This window comes from Macaca nemestrina, chromosome 17 (genome assembly GCF_043159975.1).
Source record: "Macaca nemestrina isolate mMacNem1 chromosome 17, mMacNem.hap1, whole genome shotgun sequence".
NCBI lineage: Eukaryota > Metazoa > Chordata > Mammalia > Primates > Cercopithecidae > Macaca > Macaca nemestrina.
In genome coordinates, this window is record NC_092141.1 from 40,133,382 (window position 1) to 40,151,962 (window position 18,581).

The 18,581-nt window shown below is 40.9% G+C and overlaps 1 pseudogene; it reads left to right on the forward strand.

Moving 5' to 3' along the window:
* Nucleotides 1–15,139: 15,139 nt before the first annotated feature.
* Nucleotides 15,140–15,253, forward strand: LOC112427325 (U6 spliceosomal RNA; annotated as a pseudogene).
* Nucleotides 15,254–18,581: the final 3,328 nt, after the last annotated feature.

Genomic DNA, 18,581 nt, shown 5'->3' on the forward strand with positions numbered 1-18,581 from the left:
AGCCAGGGAGGGCTCAAGTTAGGGCAAGGTTTGTTGTTCTTCGACACTAAGAGGCATAAATCAATCAAGTCATTCTTAGCTAAAACAACTGACCTCTTACCAAGAGTTCAAATTTAATCATAATAAATAAAAAGAGGGAATGGAAATCAGCAATGGTGCAGCAGACCACAGATGAGACGATCTGGAAGCACACGGGGCGTTTCCATTCTCCTCGATGGCCACTCTCTCTCTTTCCCTTTCCTTCTTCCTCTCTCCTACTTCTCAGTTGCTGCCACCAACAACCCCTCTGGGATCATTAGACTTGCAGCTCTTGGGTACGAGGTACTGGCATCCTGACACCTGGAGAAGAGAGTGGGCACACAGGACCACACTCTCCAATCAAATCAGATCCAGAGGGCAGGACTAGAGGGGGAAAGTCTTCCTATGACTGCTGGGATGGGTTAATCTGTGGGAAACAGAAATGTGAGTGAACAATGTCATATAGAAATCCCCTTTACCAGCACGGAACTTCCAGAGATTTAAGTTGCTTCACATCTCTGGTATCAGAGTCCTCATCTGTCCAATTTATTCTTTCAATTTATTCCAGAAACACGTCTTGAGTTCCTGCTGTGGGCCATGATCTGCTGGGCACTGGGGGACAGCCAAGAGGTTTAAAGATCTCAGTTACCACGAGAGACTAAAAACAAAAGAAGAGAGGCTGGGCACAGTGGCTAGCGCCTGTAATTCCAGCACTTTGGGAGGCTGAGGCTGGTGGATCACTTGAGGTCAGGTGTTTGAGACCAGCCTGGCCAACGTGGCAAAACCCTGTCTCTACTAAAAATACAAAAATTAGCCAGACAAGGTGGTGTATGCCTGTAATCCCAACCACTCAGGAGGCTGAGGCAGGAGAATCACTTGAACTCAGGAGGCTGAGGTTGCAGTGAGCTGATATCGCGCCACTGCACTCCAGCCTGGGTTACAGAGCGAGACTCTGTCCCCCCCGCCAAACAAAGGAAATATTAATCAAATACTTTTTTTCTTTTCAGGCATTATAATAGGCAAAAGGGACACAATGATTAACAAAAACAAAGAGTAAGCTTCATGGTCTTGGAAATAGGATTCGCTAGATAACCTGAAAACCCCCCCATTAATAGGCACCTAGAAATTATGGACAAAATATAATAGATGGCCTCTGAAAAGCAGAGCTAAGAGCTCGAGTGAGTAAGGAAATTCCCAGGGACCAAAAATTGAGAGGGGAGTAAATATCAAAGGAATAAGCTTTTGAGTTAATTCTGTAGTTGTATGGAGTGGAGGTAGGAGGTAGAGGGGAGTGAAGAGGTTATAAGGAAGCTTTTCTGCTCTATCCTAGCCTCGGAGTGGGAAAAAATCTCTCCCAAGGGTTGGAACTGTGAGGCTTCACCTCATGTCAGGTGAGAAAGTTTGATTGTACTCCTGCAGTCCAGGAACTCCCAAACTGGTCATGTAACCTAATGACTATCCTCAAGACAGGGACACCCCTAGGATTCCTGACAGTAACAAACACAAAACTACTCTGGAGGACATGCTCTCAACCAAGGCTGCATACGATTCCCACAGAGGGAGTGCTGCCATAGATGAGCTCATAGTCCAAAATTACGAGTTATATGTGAGCAAGAATCAGACAGAATAAGCAATAGATTTGATCAACCCTGCCAAGTGTTCAACCATAGAACAAACACAGAAACTTCAAAGTAAGTATGCCTTAAATAATTAACAACATAAAGGGGCTCAAAACAAGAAAAAGAAAGATGTCATTACAAAGAGCAAGCATATTTGGAAAATGCCCAATTTGAACTATTAGAAAAATACAGAAAGCCACTGAAATGAAAAACCCAATAGATGAATTAAACAGCAGATTAAATGCAACTGAAGAGATAACTGGTGAGCTGGAAGATAGCTCTGTTAATAATTTATTGCTTCTTATACAACAGAATATTTTTAAATTTAATTTTCTTCATTTTTCTTTTTCTTTTTTTTTTTTTATTTTTATTTTTTGAGATGGAGTCTTGCTCTGTCACCCAGGTTGGAGTGCAGTAGCCGGATCTCAGCTCACTGCAAGCTCTGCCTCCCGGGTTCATGCCATTCTTCTGCCTCAGCCTCCCGAGTAGCTGGGACTACAGGCGCCCGCCACCTCACCCGGCTAGTTTTTTTGTATTTTTTTAGTAGAGACGGGGTTTCACCGTGTTAGCCAGGATAGTCTCGATCTCCTGACCTCGTGATCCCCCCGTCTCGGCCTCCCAAAGTGCTGGGATTACAGGCTTGAGCCACGGCGCCCGGCCCATTTTTCTTTTTAAAAATTAATATTTTAATTGAAAAATCATAGTTATATATATTTCTGGGGTACAATGTGATGTTTTCATATATGTATACAATGTGCAATGATTAGATCAAGATAATTAACATACCCATCATAGCATCTCACTTGTTTTTAGTGGTAAGACATTTGAAATTTACTCTCAGTTTTTGGGGTTTTTTTGTTTTCATTTTTTGAGACAGGGTCTCACTTTGGCCCCCAGGCTGGAGTGCAGTGGCGCGATCTCGGCTCTCTGCAGCCTCAATTTCCTGGGTTCAAGCGATCCTCCTGCCTCAGCCCACCTAAGTAGCTGGGACTACAGGCGTGCACCACCACACCTGGCTAATTTTTTGTATGTTTTCATACAGATGAGGTTTTGCCACGTTGCCCAGGCTGGTCTCGAACTCCTGAGCTCAAGCAATCCACCCACCTCGGCCTCTCAAAGTGCTAGGATAACAGGCGTGAGCCACCAAGGCCAGCCCACTCTTAGTTATTTTGAAATACACAATACATTATAATTGACTTTAGTCACCCTGCTGTGACTCAAAACTTATTCCTCCTAACTGAGGAATTCCAGCTCACCAGTTACTGCTTTAGTTGCATTTAGTCGTCTATTTAACTCGGACTGTACAATTTGACCAACAACTTCCCCTTCCCTGTCCCCACTCCCAGCCTCTAATAACCATTATTCTCCTCTCTACTTCTATGAGTTCAGCTTTTTAAAATTTCACAAACAGGCGTATCTCAGAGATATTGTCGGCTTGATTCTAAACTGTCACAAAAAAGCAAGTATCACAATAAAGCAAAACACAAATTTTGGGGTTTTCCAGTACATATAAGTTATGTTTACACTATACTGTGGTCTATTAAGTGTGTAATAACATTATGTCTAAAAATGTACGTATCTTAATTTTTTTTTTTTTTTTTTTTGAGATAAAGTCTTGCTCTTGTTGCCCAGGCTGGAGTGCAATGGAGCCATCTCGGCTCACTGCAACCTCCACCTCCCGGGTTCAAGTGATTCTCCTGCCTCAGCCTCCTGAGTAGTTGGGATTACATGCACCTGCCACCATGCCCAGCTAAATTTTGTATTTTTAGTAGAGACTGGGTTTCACCATGTTGGCCAGGCTGGTCTTGGACTCCTGACTTCAGGCGATCCATCCACCTCAGCCTCCCAAAGTGCTGGGATTATAGGCGTGAGCCACCGCGCCTGGCCACATACCTTAATTTCAAAATACTTTACTGCTAACATGCTAACACAGAAATACAAAGTGAGATTATGCTGTTGGGAAAATGGTGGTGATAGACTTGCTCAACAAAGGCTGACACTAACCTTCAATTTATTTAAAAAAAAAAAAAAAAGCACTATCTGCGAAGCACACTGAAGCAAGGTATGCTTGTATAAGTGAAATTATTTGGTATTTGTCTTTCTGTGTCGGGCTTATTTCACTTAACATAAGGTCCTCCAGGTTCATCCACATTGTCACAAATGACAGGCTTTCCTTTTTTTAAGACTGAATAGTATTCCATCATGTATATGTACCACATTTTCTTTATCCATTCATTTGTTGATGGACACCTAGGTTGATTCCATATCTTGGCTATTGTGAATAATGCTACAAGAAACATGAGAGTGTAGATTTCTCTCCAACATACTGGTTTCATTTCCTTTGAATATATACCCAGTAGTAGGACTGCTGGATAATATGGTAGTTCTGTTTTTAGTTTTTTGAGGAACATCCTTTCTGTTTTCTATAGTAGCTGTACTAATTTACATGCCCACCCACAGTGTACAAGGGTCCCCTTTTCTCTACATCCCTACCAACACTTGTAACCTTTTATCTTTTTGATAACAGTCATCCTAACAGGTGGGAAGTGATAGCTCATTGTGGCTTTAATTTGTACGTCTCTAATGATCTGTGAGGGTGGGCATTTTTTCATGAACCTGTTGGCCATTGGTATGTCTTCTTTTGAGAAATGGCTGTTCAGGTCTTCTGTCCATTTTAAAATCAGGTTATTTATCTTATTGCCATTGAGTTGAGTTCCTTATATATTTTTGATATTATGGTTTGCAAATATTTTCTCCCACTCTGTGGGTTGTCTCTTCATTTTGTTAATTGTTTTCTTTGCTGTGCAGGAGCTTTTCAGTTTTATGCAATCCCATTCATCTACTTTTGCTTTTGGTGCCTGTGCTTTTGGGATCATATCCAAAATATCATCACCCAGACCAATGCCATGGAGCTTTTTCCTTATGTTTTCTTCTAGTAGTTTTACAGGTTTAGGTCTTCTAATAATCTTTCATCCATTTTGTGTTGATTTTTGTATATGTTGTGAGAAAAGGATCCAATTTCATTCTTCTGCGTGTGTATAATTGATTATTTCCAGTTTTCCAAACACCATGTATTGAAGAGACTGTTATTTCCCCGTTGTGTGTTCTTTTGTGCCTTTGTCATAAATCAATTGACCATAAATGCCTGGGTTTATTTCTAGGCTTTCTATCCTGTTTCACTGCTGTGAATGTTTTTATGCCAGTACCATGCTCTTTTGATTACAGTTGATTTATAATACACTTTGAAATTAGTAGTGTGATGCTTCCAGTTTTGTTCTTTTGCCCAAAATTGTTTTGGCTATTCAGGGTCTCTTGTGGTTCCATATGAATTTATGAATTTTTTTTCTATTTTTGTGAAAAACTGACATTCATATTTTGGTAGAGAGTGTACTGAATCTGTAAATCACTTTGGGTAGTACAGACATTCTAATAATATTAATTCTTCCAACCCACCAATGCAGGATATTTTTCCATTTATTTGTGTTTTCTTCAATTTATTTCATCAGTGTTTTATTTTATTTTGTTTTATTTTGAGATGGAGTTTTGCTCTTGTTGCCCAGGCTGGAGTGCGGTGGCACAATCTCGGCTCACTGTAACCTCCGCCTCCTGGATTTAGGCGATTCTCCTGCCTCAGCCTCCTGAGTAGCTGGGGATTACAGACGCCTGCCACCGCGCCCGGCTAATTTTTCGTGTTTTTAGTAGAGACGGGGTTTCACCATGTTGGCCAGGCTGGTTTCCAACCCCTGACCTCAGGCAATCGACTTGCCTCGGCCTCCCAAAGTGCTGGGATTACAGGCATGAGTCACTGTACCTGGCCCATCGATGTTTTATATAAGTTTTCGGTCTTTAGGTCTTTTACCTCCTTTGATAAATTTACACATAATTATTTTATTTTGTGTGTGTTCCTGTTGTAAATAGGATTGTTTTCTTAATTTTCTTTCCAGATAATTTGCTATTAGTGTATAAAAATGCTGCTGATTTTTATACGTTGATTTTGTCTGCTGCAACTTTACTGAATTTATTTATCAGTTCTAACAGGCTTTTTGGTGGAGTTTTTAAGGTTTTCTATATATAAGATTATGTCACCATAAAACCGAGACAATTTCACTCGTACCTTTCCTATTAGGATGCCTTTTATTTCTTTCTCTTGCCTGATTGCCTACAATAGAACATTTTAAGAATAGTATTATGTTGTTATAAGTTGCAGTGTTACTTTGAGACCAATCATTCAAAGGATAAAGAAAGAGAGATTGATATTTTAAACATAGATATAATGAGCTTTTAAACATTAACTTCAAGACATATCTGTATCTCACATTTGAATAGACTAGCTTTTGGCATCATACATCTCAAACCTTACTTCTCCTTTAACAACCATATGCATCTAATGCTGAACATCATAGGCCTGTTATCCTAGTACAACATCTGATCCCTGTACCTTATGCCACAATCTCAGGTGAACTGACAGGGTGGGGAGGAGTATTATTCCTGGAAGCCATTCCCAAACCAGGTGGCTAGCAATGCCTTACCTATACATGGAAATGACTGAGATCAACATAAATATATAGCACTGGGCTAGACAGTCCATCATCAACTTGGTGCCACCATCACTTCTTTTAAGTCAGATAATTACTTTTACTACTATGACTCCAAGGTAGAGTTAACCAGTAAGAAAATTTGAACAAGATTGGAAGGTGGGTAGAAGTAAGGTAAAATAATAGCCATTTTTTTCAGGTTGCAACAGTCACACATGGATTTGCAATTTTTCTGCAAGCTCCACTCTGAGGTTTTACAGAAACTGCAATTCATAGCCTTTCCACAAACTCTTACTTCACAGTCATAATGGCAAGATATGGTAGTTTCTTAGACTGTCTTGTAATCAGTGGCTTCTCCCAGCCCCACCCCCAGGCTAGAGGTATGGATGTACGGATATTACCTGGATTCCTAGACAGAGGCTAATGGTTTAGCTGGAAGGACAGGGACTTTGAAAGAATAAGATTACCGCCGGGCGTGGTGGCTCACACCTGCAATGCCAGCACTTTGGGAGGCCAAGGCGGGCGGATCACATGAGGCCAGGAGTTTGAGACCAGCCTGGCCAAGATGGCAAAACCCCATCTCTTCTAGAAATACAAAACTGAGCAAGGCATGGTGGTGCATGTCTGTAATTCCAGCTACTCAGAGGGCTGAGGCACAAGAATTGCTTGAACCTGGGAGATGGAGGTTGTAGTGAACCAAGATTGCACCACTGCACTCCAGCCTGGGCAACAGAGACTCCATCTCAATCAATCATCAATCAATCAATCAACCAATCAATCAAATATGTAGGAAAGATGACAGGGCCAAAAAAACCCAAGTCATTCTTGAAGAAGAACAAGAGGGGAAGATTTGCCCTACTAGATATGAAAATAAAGGCTGCCCTACCAGCCATCAAGACAAAATTACAGTAATAAAAAAAAAGTATGGTATTGGTGCAAGAGTAGACTGATGAAATAGAAGAAAAAGCCCAGAAACAAATGTAGGTAGATACGGTGCTGTGGTCTAAATGTTTATATCCCCCCAAAATGCATACATTGACATCTTCCTCCCCAAGGTGATGGGAAGTGGGGCTTTTGGGAAGTGATGGGGTCAAGGAGGTGGCACCCTCATGAACGGGATTAGTGCTCTTATAAGAAGCAGCCTGCGGCCGGGCGCGGTGGCTCAAGCCTGTAATCCCAGCACTTTGGGAGGCCGAGACGGGCGGATCACGAGGTCAGGAGATCGAGACCATCCTGGTTAACACGGTGAAACCCCGTCTCTACTAAAAAATACAAAAAACTAGCCGGGCGAGGTGGCGGGCGCCTGCAGTCCCAGCTACTCGGGAGGCTGAGGCAGGAGAATGGCGTGAACCCGGGAGGCGGAGCTTGCAGTGAGCTGAGATCCGGCCACTGCACTCCAGCCTGGGTGACAGAGTGAGACTCCGTCTCAAAAAAAAAAAAAAAAAAAAAAAAAAGAAGCAGCCTGCAAGACAACCCTCACCCCTTCCACCATGTGAAGACACAGCAAGAAGCTGCCATTTAAGAGTCAGAAAGCAGGCCCTCAACAGACACCAAATTCGCCTTGATTTTGGACTTCCCAGCCTCCAGAACTATGGGAAATAAATTTCTGTTGTTTTTAAGCTACCCACTTTATGGTATTTTGTGATAGCAGCCCAGGTGAACTAAAATATACGGAAGCTGGTTTTATGACAGAACAGATGTTATAGTTTAATAGGAAAAGGATGGACCACAACAAATGATACCAGCACAATTGGTTGTCCATATGGAAAAAAGTTAAAATTTATTCCTCCTGCATGCCCTACATAAAAATCCATTTAAAGTAGCTTAAACACAAATGTGAAAGGTGAAACTATAACAAAAATTAGGACATGATATAGGATAATACAGAATAATAATTTCATAATTTAGGTCCTCAGGGTAGAGAGAGACTTATTAAATAAGGGACAAAACGGCACCTACCTTTAAAAAAAAAATGGTCAGGTGAGCACACAGGCTCGCACATAACGTCAGCTACCCACGAGACTGAGGTAAAAGGATCACTTAAGCCTAAAAGTTCGAGGCTGCAGTGAGCCATGATCACAGCACTACACTCCAGCCTGGGTGACAGAGTGAGACCTCAACTCTAAAAAAAAAAAGAAAGAAAGAAAGAAAGTACATGAAGTAATTAAGAACTTCTGGTTTTCAAGAGACTTCATAAAGAATGAGAAAAAACAAGACACAAACTTGGAGATGACAATTGCAACACATATTACAAAGGATTAATTTCCAGAACATAGAATGCTTATAAATCAATAAGAAAGAGAAAAATAGCCCCAAAGAAAATAGATGAAAACCCGGAATTCCACTGAAGATCAAAGACAAATGTGTGATAAACATGAGAATATGCTTAACACAATTGAGAATTAAGGAAATGCAAATTAAAATCACAAAGCCTAAATTAAAAGTTTAAACGAACAGACGCAATGCCCTACCATTCCACGCTTACCAATTGGGCAACAATTAAAGCACTGACAGTCCCAAGTGCTAGTGAGCGTGTGAAGGAAAAGAAATTCAAATATTGCAAATGGGAATGGAAACTGATATCACCACTGGTTGTTAGGTACTAATTAATAATGTTGAACACGCATATACTCTATGACCCCCAGTCCCAGTGATAGGTATATAATTACCAAAAAAGTGGAAGCATTCTCTGTGTCCATAATAAGTAGAGTGGATTTATGTATTGTGATATATTGACACTGGGCTACTATACCACAGCTGAAATAAATGAACAACAGTGATATTCATCAACATTAATTAACTTCAAAAATATAAATTTGAAGGAGAAAAAATCAGGTCACTGAAGAATATATATAATACAGTATGATTCCATTTGTATACATTCTAAAAGTAGAAGAAATAATAATTGTTTTAAAATACATGTGGTAAAAACTATACGGAAAAGTAATCAAATAATCAACATAAAATTCAGAATAGCAGTTACATGGGGACTGCAACAGAATGCACTTAAACAGCAGCCAAAGGGAGCATCCCAGGCATTAGATAATGTTCAAATTGTTCACCAAAGTGCTGGGCACCGTATTCTTTAACATATGTTTTGTTTTGTTTTGTTTTTAGACAAGGTTTTGCACTGTTGCCAGGCTGGAGTACAGTGGCATAATCAGGACTCACTGCAGCCTAGACCTCCCCAGCTCAAGTGATCCTCCCACCTCAGCACCCCCCGAGTAGCTGTGACTACAGGTGTACACCATGACATCAGGCTAATTTTTTTTAATTTTAGTAAATTAAATTAATTTTTTTTTTTAATTTTAATTTTAGTTGCTCAGGCTTGTCTCAAATTCCTGAGCTCAAGCAATCCTCCTGCCTTGGCTTCCCAAAGTGCTAGGATTACAGGCACGTGTGGTAGCTAACGTATGTTTTACATATTATTTATGTATGACACACAATAAAAGCAAACACACAAAGGGTTGAAGCAAGTGTTGGAGACTGAGGGCCCAAAAAAGTTCCATTTACATAATAAAACTGGTGTGTTTTAACAGTAACTATGCCAGCTCTTAAGGGTATTGGCAGGCCAGACAATTTGAAGAGAAAAAGGATACATTAATCTAATCATACGTTTATTAACTTATTTTCTTAATATACAGTTTTAAATCAGAAGTTATTATTTGTAGACTTATTAAAAAGAGAACATGGCTTAAAATGTCCAGAATTGATGAATCATCAGATACAGAAAGCACAATTAATCCTTAGAAGGGGAAGTAAAAATGAAATTCCAGGCCAGGCGCGGTGGCTCATGCCTGCAATCCCAGCACTTTGGGAGGCCAAGGCGGGTGGATCACGAGGTCAGGAGATCGAGACCATCCTGGCTAACACAGTGAAACCCCGTCTCTACTTAAAAAAATACAAAAAAATTAGCCGGGCCTGGTGGCGGGCGCCTGTAGTTCCAGCTACTCGGGAGGCTGAGGCAGGAGAATGGCATGAACCCGGGAGGCGGAGATTGCAGTGAGCGAAGATTGTGCCACTGCACTCCAGCCTGGGTGACAGAGAGAGACTCCGTCTCAAAAAATAAATAAATAAATAAATAAATAAATATTTAAAAAAAGAAATTCCACCCAGGACGGCCACAAAATTTATCATTCTAACTAGGATATTTTTGAGAGTAAATAGAGCACTATTCATAATTCTGAAAGGGTGCCAGGTGTAAACCAGGACTGTCGAGGGAAAATCAGTAATATATCACCTCCGGGAGAAACAGCACAGAACGTGTTCCTGCGCATTCAAGGGAAACGGAGATGGACTTCCTGGAGGACGCACGCTCAGGGCAGTGGCCTTGAGGCCTCCAAGCCGGATTGGCACTAGGCCTTTCAGGTTACCCGAGAGCAAAGAAAAGCCGTATCAGGATAGCACAGAGCAAAGAAGATAAAGAAGATCAAGAGCCCAACAAGTGTCCGGTCCCCGGGTGCGACGGCCAGGGCCACATCACCGGGAAGTACGCGTCCCACCACAGCGCCTCCGGGTGCCCCTTGGCGGCCAAGCGGCAGAAGGACGGGTACCTGAATGGCTCCCAGTTCTCCTGGAAGTCGGTCAGGACGGAAGGCATGTCCTGCCCCACGGCTGGGTGCGACGGCTAGGGCCACATCAGAGGCAGCTTCCTCACGCACCGCAGGCAGTTCCTGTCTTCTGTGGAACAGAAAAGCACCCCTATTTATACATACGGATCCCAGTGTCTCCCAGAACCCTGCATGAGGACAGGGGCCTTGGCTGCTCACCCGGACCCCTCAGGGCCCAGCAGGCCGGGGAGTTCCTCCTTAGGTGTACGGAACCGGTGGTGTCACGGAGGCGCCTCACCCTTCCCAGTGAGTGTGCTCCTGCGCGTGCCGCCCCCTGTCCGGTCCAGGTTTGATGATTACAAAGAACTCCACGTGAACTTCCTTCTGCACACAGCTCCATGCCCTTGTGCAATCAGATCTTCAGAATCTATTCCTGGAAACAACAATGCTAGCTTTAAAATTTTGACAGATCGTGCCAAAATGCCCTCCAAAAAAGCTTCTACTTTCTCTAACCTTTCGCCATTAACAAAATATTTTAAAACTTAAAAGAAAAAAAAGAAAGAAAGAAAAAAGAAAAAGAAGAAAAGAAAAAAACAGCAGTCACAGATAAAAAATACTGATTGCCAGTACTTGCTGACAGTAGACTTCTCAACAGCAACAATAGATGCCAGGATAAGATGGGGAAATATGGGCCGGGTGCGGTGGTTCATGCTTGTAATCCCAGCACTTTAGGACGCTGAGGCAGGTGGATCACGAGGTCAGGGGATGGAGACCATCATGGCTAACGCAGTGAAACCCCGTACCCCGTCACTACTAAAAACACATAAAATTAGCCAGGCATGCTGGCGGGCGCCTGTAGTCCCAGCTACTCGGGGGGCTGAGGCAGGAGAATGGCGTGAACCCAGGAGGCAGAGATTGCACCACTGCACTCCAGCCTGGGGGACAGAGCAAGACTCCGTCTCAAAAAAAAAAAAAGGAAAATATCTTCAAATTACTTAAAGAAAATAATGGTCAACCTAGAATTCTATCCCCAGCTAGATGTTATAAGGAAGAAAATGACTTTTGCTTAAACGAAGAAAGAGTGTTTGTTACCATTACATACCAATGTGCAAAGAACTAAAGGATATACTTCAGGGAGAAGAAAACTGAATATAGAAAAAGGAACCAGGAGCAATAAACAGCGATGAGTGAACAAATTGGTAGAGTCCAAGATAAATCTAAATAAGCCATGCCATCATAAAACAACATGAATTTTTATAATACAAAATGTAAGGATATTGAAATAAGATACATTAAAAAACTTAAAACAATATGTAAGCTAGGAAGAAAATGATCATACTTCAAGTTTCAAATAGTTCCTACATTATCTGGGAAAAACATAAAGATGTTGAATAACTGCTACCTTGTTAAGTAAAGAATACATATATATGTTAAACATTTAAGAATAACACTAAAAGAATAGAAATAGAATTCACAACTTTCAAATTAGTAGAGGTAAAAAAAAGAAAAACAAATCAACCCAATAGGAGACAAGAAATGGGGGGAAAAAAAGAGGAAAAGCTGACTGTGCACAGTGGCTCATGCCTGTAGTCCCAGGACTTTGGGAGGCTGAGGGTGGGCGGATCACTTGGGGTCAGGAGTTCAAGACCAGCCTGGCCAACATGGTGAAACCCTGTCTCCACTAAAAATACAAAATCAGCTAGGCATGGTAGCATGTGCCTGTGGTCCCAGGTGCTTGGGAGACTGAGGCAGGAGACTCGCTTGAACCCAGGAGGTAGAGGTTGCAGTGAGCTGAGATGGCACCACTGCACTCCAGCCTGGGTAACAAGAGCAAAACTCTGTCTCAAAAAAAAAAAAAAGAGGAAAAGCAGAGCACTAGAAAGAACAAAAGTAATATAAATTAGTTCTATATGTCATGTATATTAACGAAAATGAGATAATCAATACAACATATCAGTAATCACAGTATATTAAAAAATGCTAAAGGATTTACTCAGCAGATAGAGATTCTCTGATTAGATTAAAAAATAAAAGCTGTATGTATACTGTTTATAAAAGACCCACACCTAAAACTCAAGGATTCAAAAAAGCTAAAACTTTTATTTAATGATAAAAGATAAACTAGGCAAATATTAATCAAAAGAAAGCTGTTGTAACCAATCTCTGGCAAAATATATTTTAAGTCCAAAGCATTATTAGAAATAAAGAGCCACGGCTTGGTGTGGCAACTCACACCTGTAATCCTAGCTCTTTGGGAGGCCAAGGCAGGCGGATCACTTGAGGTCAGGAGTTCAATACCAGCCTGTCCAACATGGTGAAACTCCGTCTCTACTAAAATTAAAAAAGAAATTAGCCAGGTCTAGTGGTTCATGCCTGTAGTTCCAGCTACTTAGGAGGCTGAGGCAGGAGAATTGTTTGAACCCAGGAGGCAGAGGTTGCAGTGAGTCGAGATCATGCCATTGCACTCCAGCCTGGGCTGTCTCAAAAAAAAAAAAAAATAGAAATTAAGAAAAAAAGGAATAACGAGTCACTATATTATAATTAAAGGAGATAATCACAAAGGTCGAACATTTCGGAACTTATATGCTTCCAGTTAACACAACCTCAAAATATATTAAGCAAAAATTAAATATGAAAAGCAAAAACTGAGAGAATTATAAGACGAAATTTAAAATCTACAAGCATAGTAGGAGAGGTTAACATCTCTTAGAAATTGGAATTTGAAATTGAATTAGAAATAGAAGCCGGGCGCGGTGGCTCAAGCCTGTAATCCCAGCACTTTGGGAGGCCGAGACGGGCGGATCACGAGGTCAGGAGCTCGAGACTATCCTGGCTAACACGGTGAAACCCCGTCTCTACTAAAAAATACAAAAAAAAACTAGCCGGGCGAAGTGGCGGGCGCCTGTAGTCCCAGCTACTCCGGAGGCTGAGGCAGGAGAATGGCGGGAACCCGGGAGGCGGAGCTTGCAGTGAGCCGAGATCCGGCCACTGCACTCCAGCCTGGGCGACAGAGCGAGACTCCATCTCAAAAAAAAAAAAAAAAGAAAAGAAATAGAAGTATCCAAGAGACAAAAAACCAAGTAAGGCTGTAGATTAAACACGGTAAGTTTAATCTAATGAACATATGCACAACTCCACAACCAACACCTACAGAATACACATTTTTTAAGCTTCATGAACATTTTGAAAATTGATTTTGTACTACAATACAAAGCAAATCAAGAACCAATATCATGTAGACTGCATTCTGTCATCACAATTCAATTAAATTCAAAATCAATAACAGCACAATTTTAAAAATCTAATATGTTTGGGAAATGTAAAAACACACTTCTGAACAACAAATGGATCAAAGAAAAAATCATAATGAAGATTAGAAAATATTTATAACTTAATAAAATTCTTTGTGTCAAAATTTGTGGAATGTAGCTAAAAGCAGTAATTAGAGGAAAAATACAAGCATATATTAAAAGAAACTGGAAATTAATTGAATAAATATCAGATTCAAGATTTTCTATAAACTACATCAGAGTAAATACAAAGAAAATAGAAGGAAATAATAAAGAAAGGAACAACTATTAATAAAATAGAAAACAAAGAAACAATAGAAGGGATAATCAAGTCTGGTTCTTTGAAAATACCAATAGACAGAAATTTGATCTGATTGATCAAAGTAAGAAATGGCACAAATAAATAATATTAGCAATTAAATAACTACAGATACAATAGATACTTTAAAAATAATAAGTAAATACTATGAGCAAGATTAGCCAATAAACTGGGTGAAATAAACATTTTCACAGAGCAAAAACACTTACCAAAACTGACTAAGGGCCAGGTGTGGTGGCTCATACCTGTAATCCCAGCACTTTGGGAGGCTGAGGCAGGAGGATTGCTTGAATCCAGGAGGTTGAAACCAACCTGGGCAACAGAGTGAGACCTTGTCTCTACAAATACATAAATTTTTTAAATAAGCAGGGCATAGTGGTGCATGCCTGTAGTCCCAGCTACTCGGGAATCTGAGGCAGGAGGACCATGGCACTGCAGCCTGGGCAACAGAGCAAGACCCTGTCTCAAGGAAAAACAAAAAAACTGACTTAGAAATAGAGGATCTGAATAAACAAATAATCGTTAAAGGAATTAAATTCATGTTTTAGAAATCTATCCCCACCTACACAAACACACAATATGTGGTCCAGGTGATTTTACAAGTTAGCTCTACCAAACATTCAAAAAACAGACAACCAACTTCATGCAAATGATTCCAAAGAACAGGAAAAGAAGGAAAACCTTCAAACTATTTTATGAGGTAAATATAACCTTGATACCAAAATGAAACAAGAAAAATATAAGAAAGGAAAATTACAGCACAATCTCACTTTTGAACAATTTGAGATGCAATAAACTTAAATAAAATGTTTTCAAACCAAGCGCTCGCTACACATGTACTAAAATTAGAACAACACAGAGTAGATTAGCATGGCCTCTGTGCAGGGATGACACACACATCTCACTCCAGTTAAAATGGCTTCTACCGGCTGGGCGCGGTGGCTCACGCCTGTAATCCCAGCACTTTGGGAGGCCGAGACGGGCGGATCACGAGGTCAGGAGATCGAGACCATCCTGGCTAGCACAGTGAAACCCCGTCTCTACTAAAAAATACAAAAAAAATTAGCCGGGCGAGGTGGCGGGCGCCTGTAGTCCCAGCTACTCGGGAGGCTGAGGCAGGAGAATGGCGTGAACCTGGGAGGCGGAGCTTGCAGTGAGCTGAGATCCGGCCACTGTACTCCAGCCTGGGTGACAGAGCGAGACTCCGTCTCAAAAAAAAAAAAAAAAAAAAAAAAAAATTGGCTTCTACCCAAAAGTCAAGCAATAACAAATGCTAGTGAGGTTGTGGAGAAAAGGGAGCCCTCAAACGCTATTGGTGGGAATGTAAATTAGTACAAGCCCTATGGAAAACAGTTTGGAGGTTCCTCAAAAAACTAAAAACAGAGCTACCATATGATCCAGCAATCCCACTGCTGGGTATATTCCCAAAATAAAGGAAAATAGTACATTGAAGAGATATCTGCACTCCTATGTTTGTTGCAGCACTATTCACAATAGCTAAGATTCAGTGTCAATTAACAGATGAACGTATAAAGAAAATGTGGTACATATACACAATGGAGTACTATTCAGTCACAAAAAAGAATGAGATCCAGTCATTTGCAACAACATGGGTGGAACTGGAGGTCATTTTGTTAAGTGAAATAAGCCAGGCATGGAAAGACAAACATCGCATGTTCTCATTTATTTGTGGGATCTAAAAATCAAAACAACTGAACTCATGAACATAAAGAGTAGAAGGATGGTTACCAGAGGCTAAGAATGGTAGCCGGGGACTGATGGGGAGGTGGTGATGGTTAATGCATACAAAAAAATAGAAAGAATGAATAAGGGCTGGGCGTGGTGGCTCACACCTGTAATTCCCATCTCTACTAAAAATACTAGTATTAGCCGGGCGTGGTGCCGTGTGCCTGTAGTCCCAGCTACTTGGCAGGCTGAGGCAGGAGAATTGCTTGAACCTGGGAGGTGGAGGTTGCAGTGAGCCAAGATCACGCCACTGCACTCCAGCCTGGGCAACAGAGCTACGATTTTGATAGCACAACAGGGTGACTGTAGTCAATAATAACTTAATTGTACATTTTAAATTAAAGAGTGTAATTGAATTGTTTGTAACTCAAAGGATGAATGCTTGAGGGATGGATACCCCATTCTCCATGACCTGCTTGTTTCACATTGCATGCCTGTATCAAAAATCTCACGTACCCCATAAATATATATACCTACTCTGTACCCACAAAAATTAAAAATTAAAAAAAAATTCTTTTAAGTTCACAAACCAATACAGCATTATGTACTACAATAACAACAACCAACATAAACCAATGAGATTTATTTCAGGAATAAAAGAATGGTCTAACATTAGAAAATCTGTTAACATAATTAACAGGAATAGATCAAAAAGGGAAATTATATATAGAAAAATTATTTGAAAAAACTAAGGGCTGGGTGTATATCCATTTGTGATCTATGCTATGGTTTGACTGTCACTGCCAAAACTCATGTTGGAACCTTAATTCTCATGCATCAATATTGGGAGGTGGTACCTTTAAGAGGGGATTAGGCCATTACTATAGATTAGCATCTTTCTCTAGAAACTCGATTAACTCCTGGGAAGGGATTCATTTCCCCAAGCAGGTTTTGTTTTTGTTTTTCTTTCTGAACCAGGGTCTCGTTGGTTCACCCAGGCTGGAGTGCAGTAGTACAGTCATAGCTCACTGCAGCCTCAAATTTCCGGGCTCAAGTGATCCTCCTGTCCCATGAGTAACTGGGACTACAGGTGCACACCACCACACTTGGCTAGTTTTTTTTGTTTTGTTTTGTTTTGTTTTGTTTTTTTGTATAGAGATGAAGTTTTGCCATGCTACCTAGGCTGGTCTCAAACTCCTAAACTCAAGCAATCCACCTGCCTCAGCCTCCCAAAGTGCTCCCAAAGAATTACAGGCGTGAGCCACCATGCCCGGCCTAGCAGGCTGTTATAAAGCAAGGTTGCCTCTCCTGTTTGGTCTCTCAGCACATACCCGCTTCCCCTTCCGCTTTCCCACCATGTTATGACACAGCACGAGGCCCTCACCAGAAGCCACCCAGATACTGGTGCCACACCTCTTGGACTTCCCAGCTTCCAGAACCGTGAGTCAAGTAAACCTCTTTTCTTTACAAATTACCCATTCTCAGGGATTCTATTATAACAACATGAAATGGACTAAGACTATATATATAAATATATATTTTTTTAATTCTTAGCAAATTAAGACTTGAAAAAAAACTTTGTAACTTTAAAAGGGTGTATCTATAAAAACTTAAAGCAACCATCATACTTCATGGGCAAAATTCTCCTCAAAGCATTCTCTTCAAAGTTAGGATCAAGAGCTGCCTATTCTTACCTCCTCTATTGACCATTATTCTGGAGGTCACAGCCAGTGTGTGAAGACTAGAAAGAAAATCAAAGCTGAAAAGTCTTTAAAGGAAAAAATGAAATTGTCATTCTCTACAGTTTATAGCATTGTCCATAAAGAAAATCCAAGAGGAGGCCAGCATGCCGATAGTCCAGCTGCTCAGGAGGCTAAGGCAGGAGGCTTGCTTAAGCTCAGGAGTCCAAACGTGCAGTGAGCTATAATCATGCCACTGCACTCCAGCCTGGGAGATAGAGTGAGACCCCGTGTCTTAAAAAAAAAAAAAAAATTCCAAGAGAAGCACCTTAGAAAAGTGAGAAAAGGCTGGGTGCAGTTGCTTATGCCTGTAATCCCAGCACTTTGGGAGGCAGAGGTGGGCAGTTCACTTGAGGCCAAAAGCTTGAAACCAACCTGGCCAATGTGGTGAAACACCGTCTTTACTAAAAATACAAAAATTAGCCAGGTATAGTGGCACGCACCTGTAGTCCCAGCTACTCAGGAGGCTGAGGCAGGAGAATCACTTGAACCTGAGAGAAGGAGGTTGCAGTGAGCTGAGATCGTGCCACTGCAGACAGAATGAGACTCTGTCTCAAAAAAAAAAGTGACAAAGGTGCTGGATAAATTATTTGTGTGCAAAAATCAACTGTGCTCCTATAATAAGCACATGAGTGATTTTAAAATGTAATTTTTTTAAAATTTCATTTAAAATAGCCAAAAACCTGTATGATACCTAAAATTGAATTCAACAAAAGTTATGCAAAATATTTCCAGAGAAAAAAAATGTGTAACTTTATTAAGACTTTTAAAAACCTAAAAAAAAGAGAGAGAGAAATTATGTTCATGAATGGGAAGTCCCAGGTT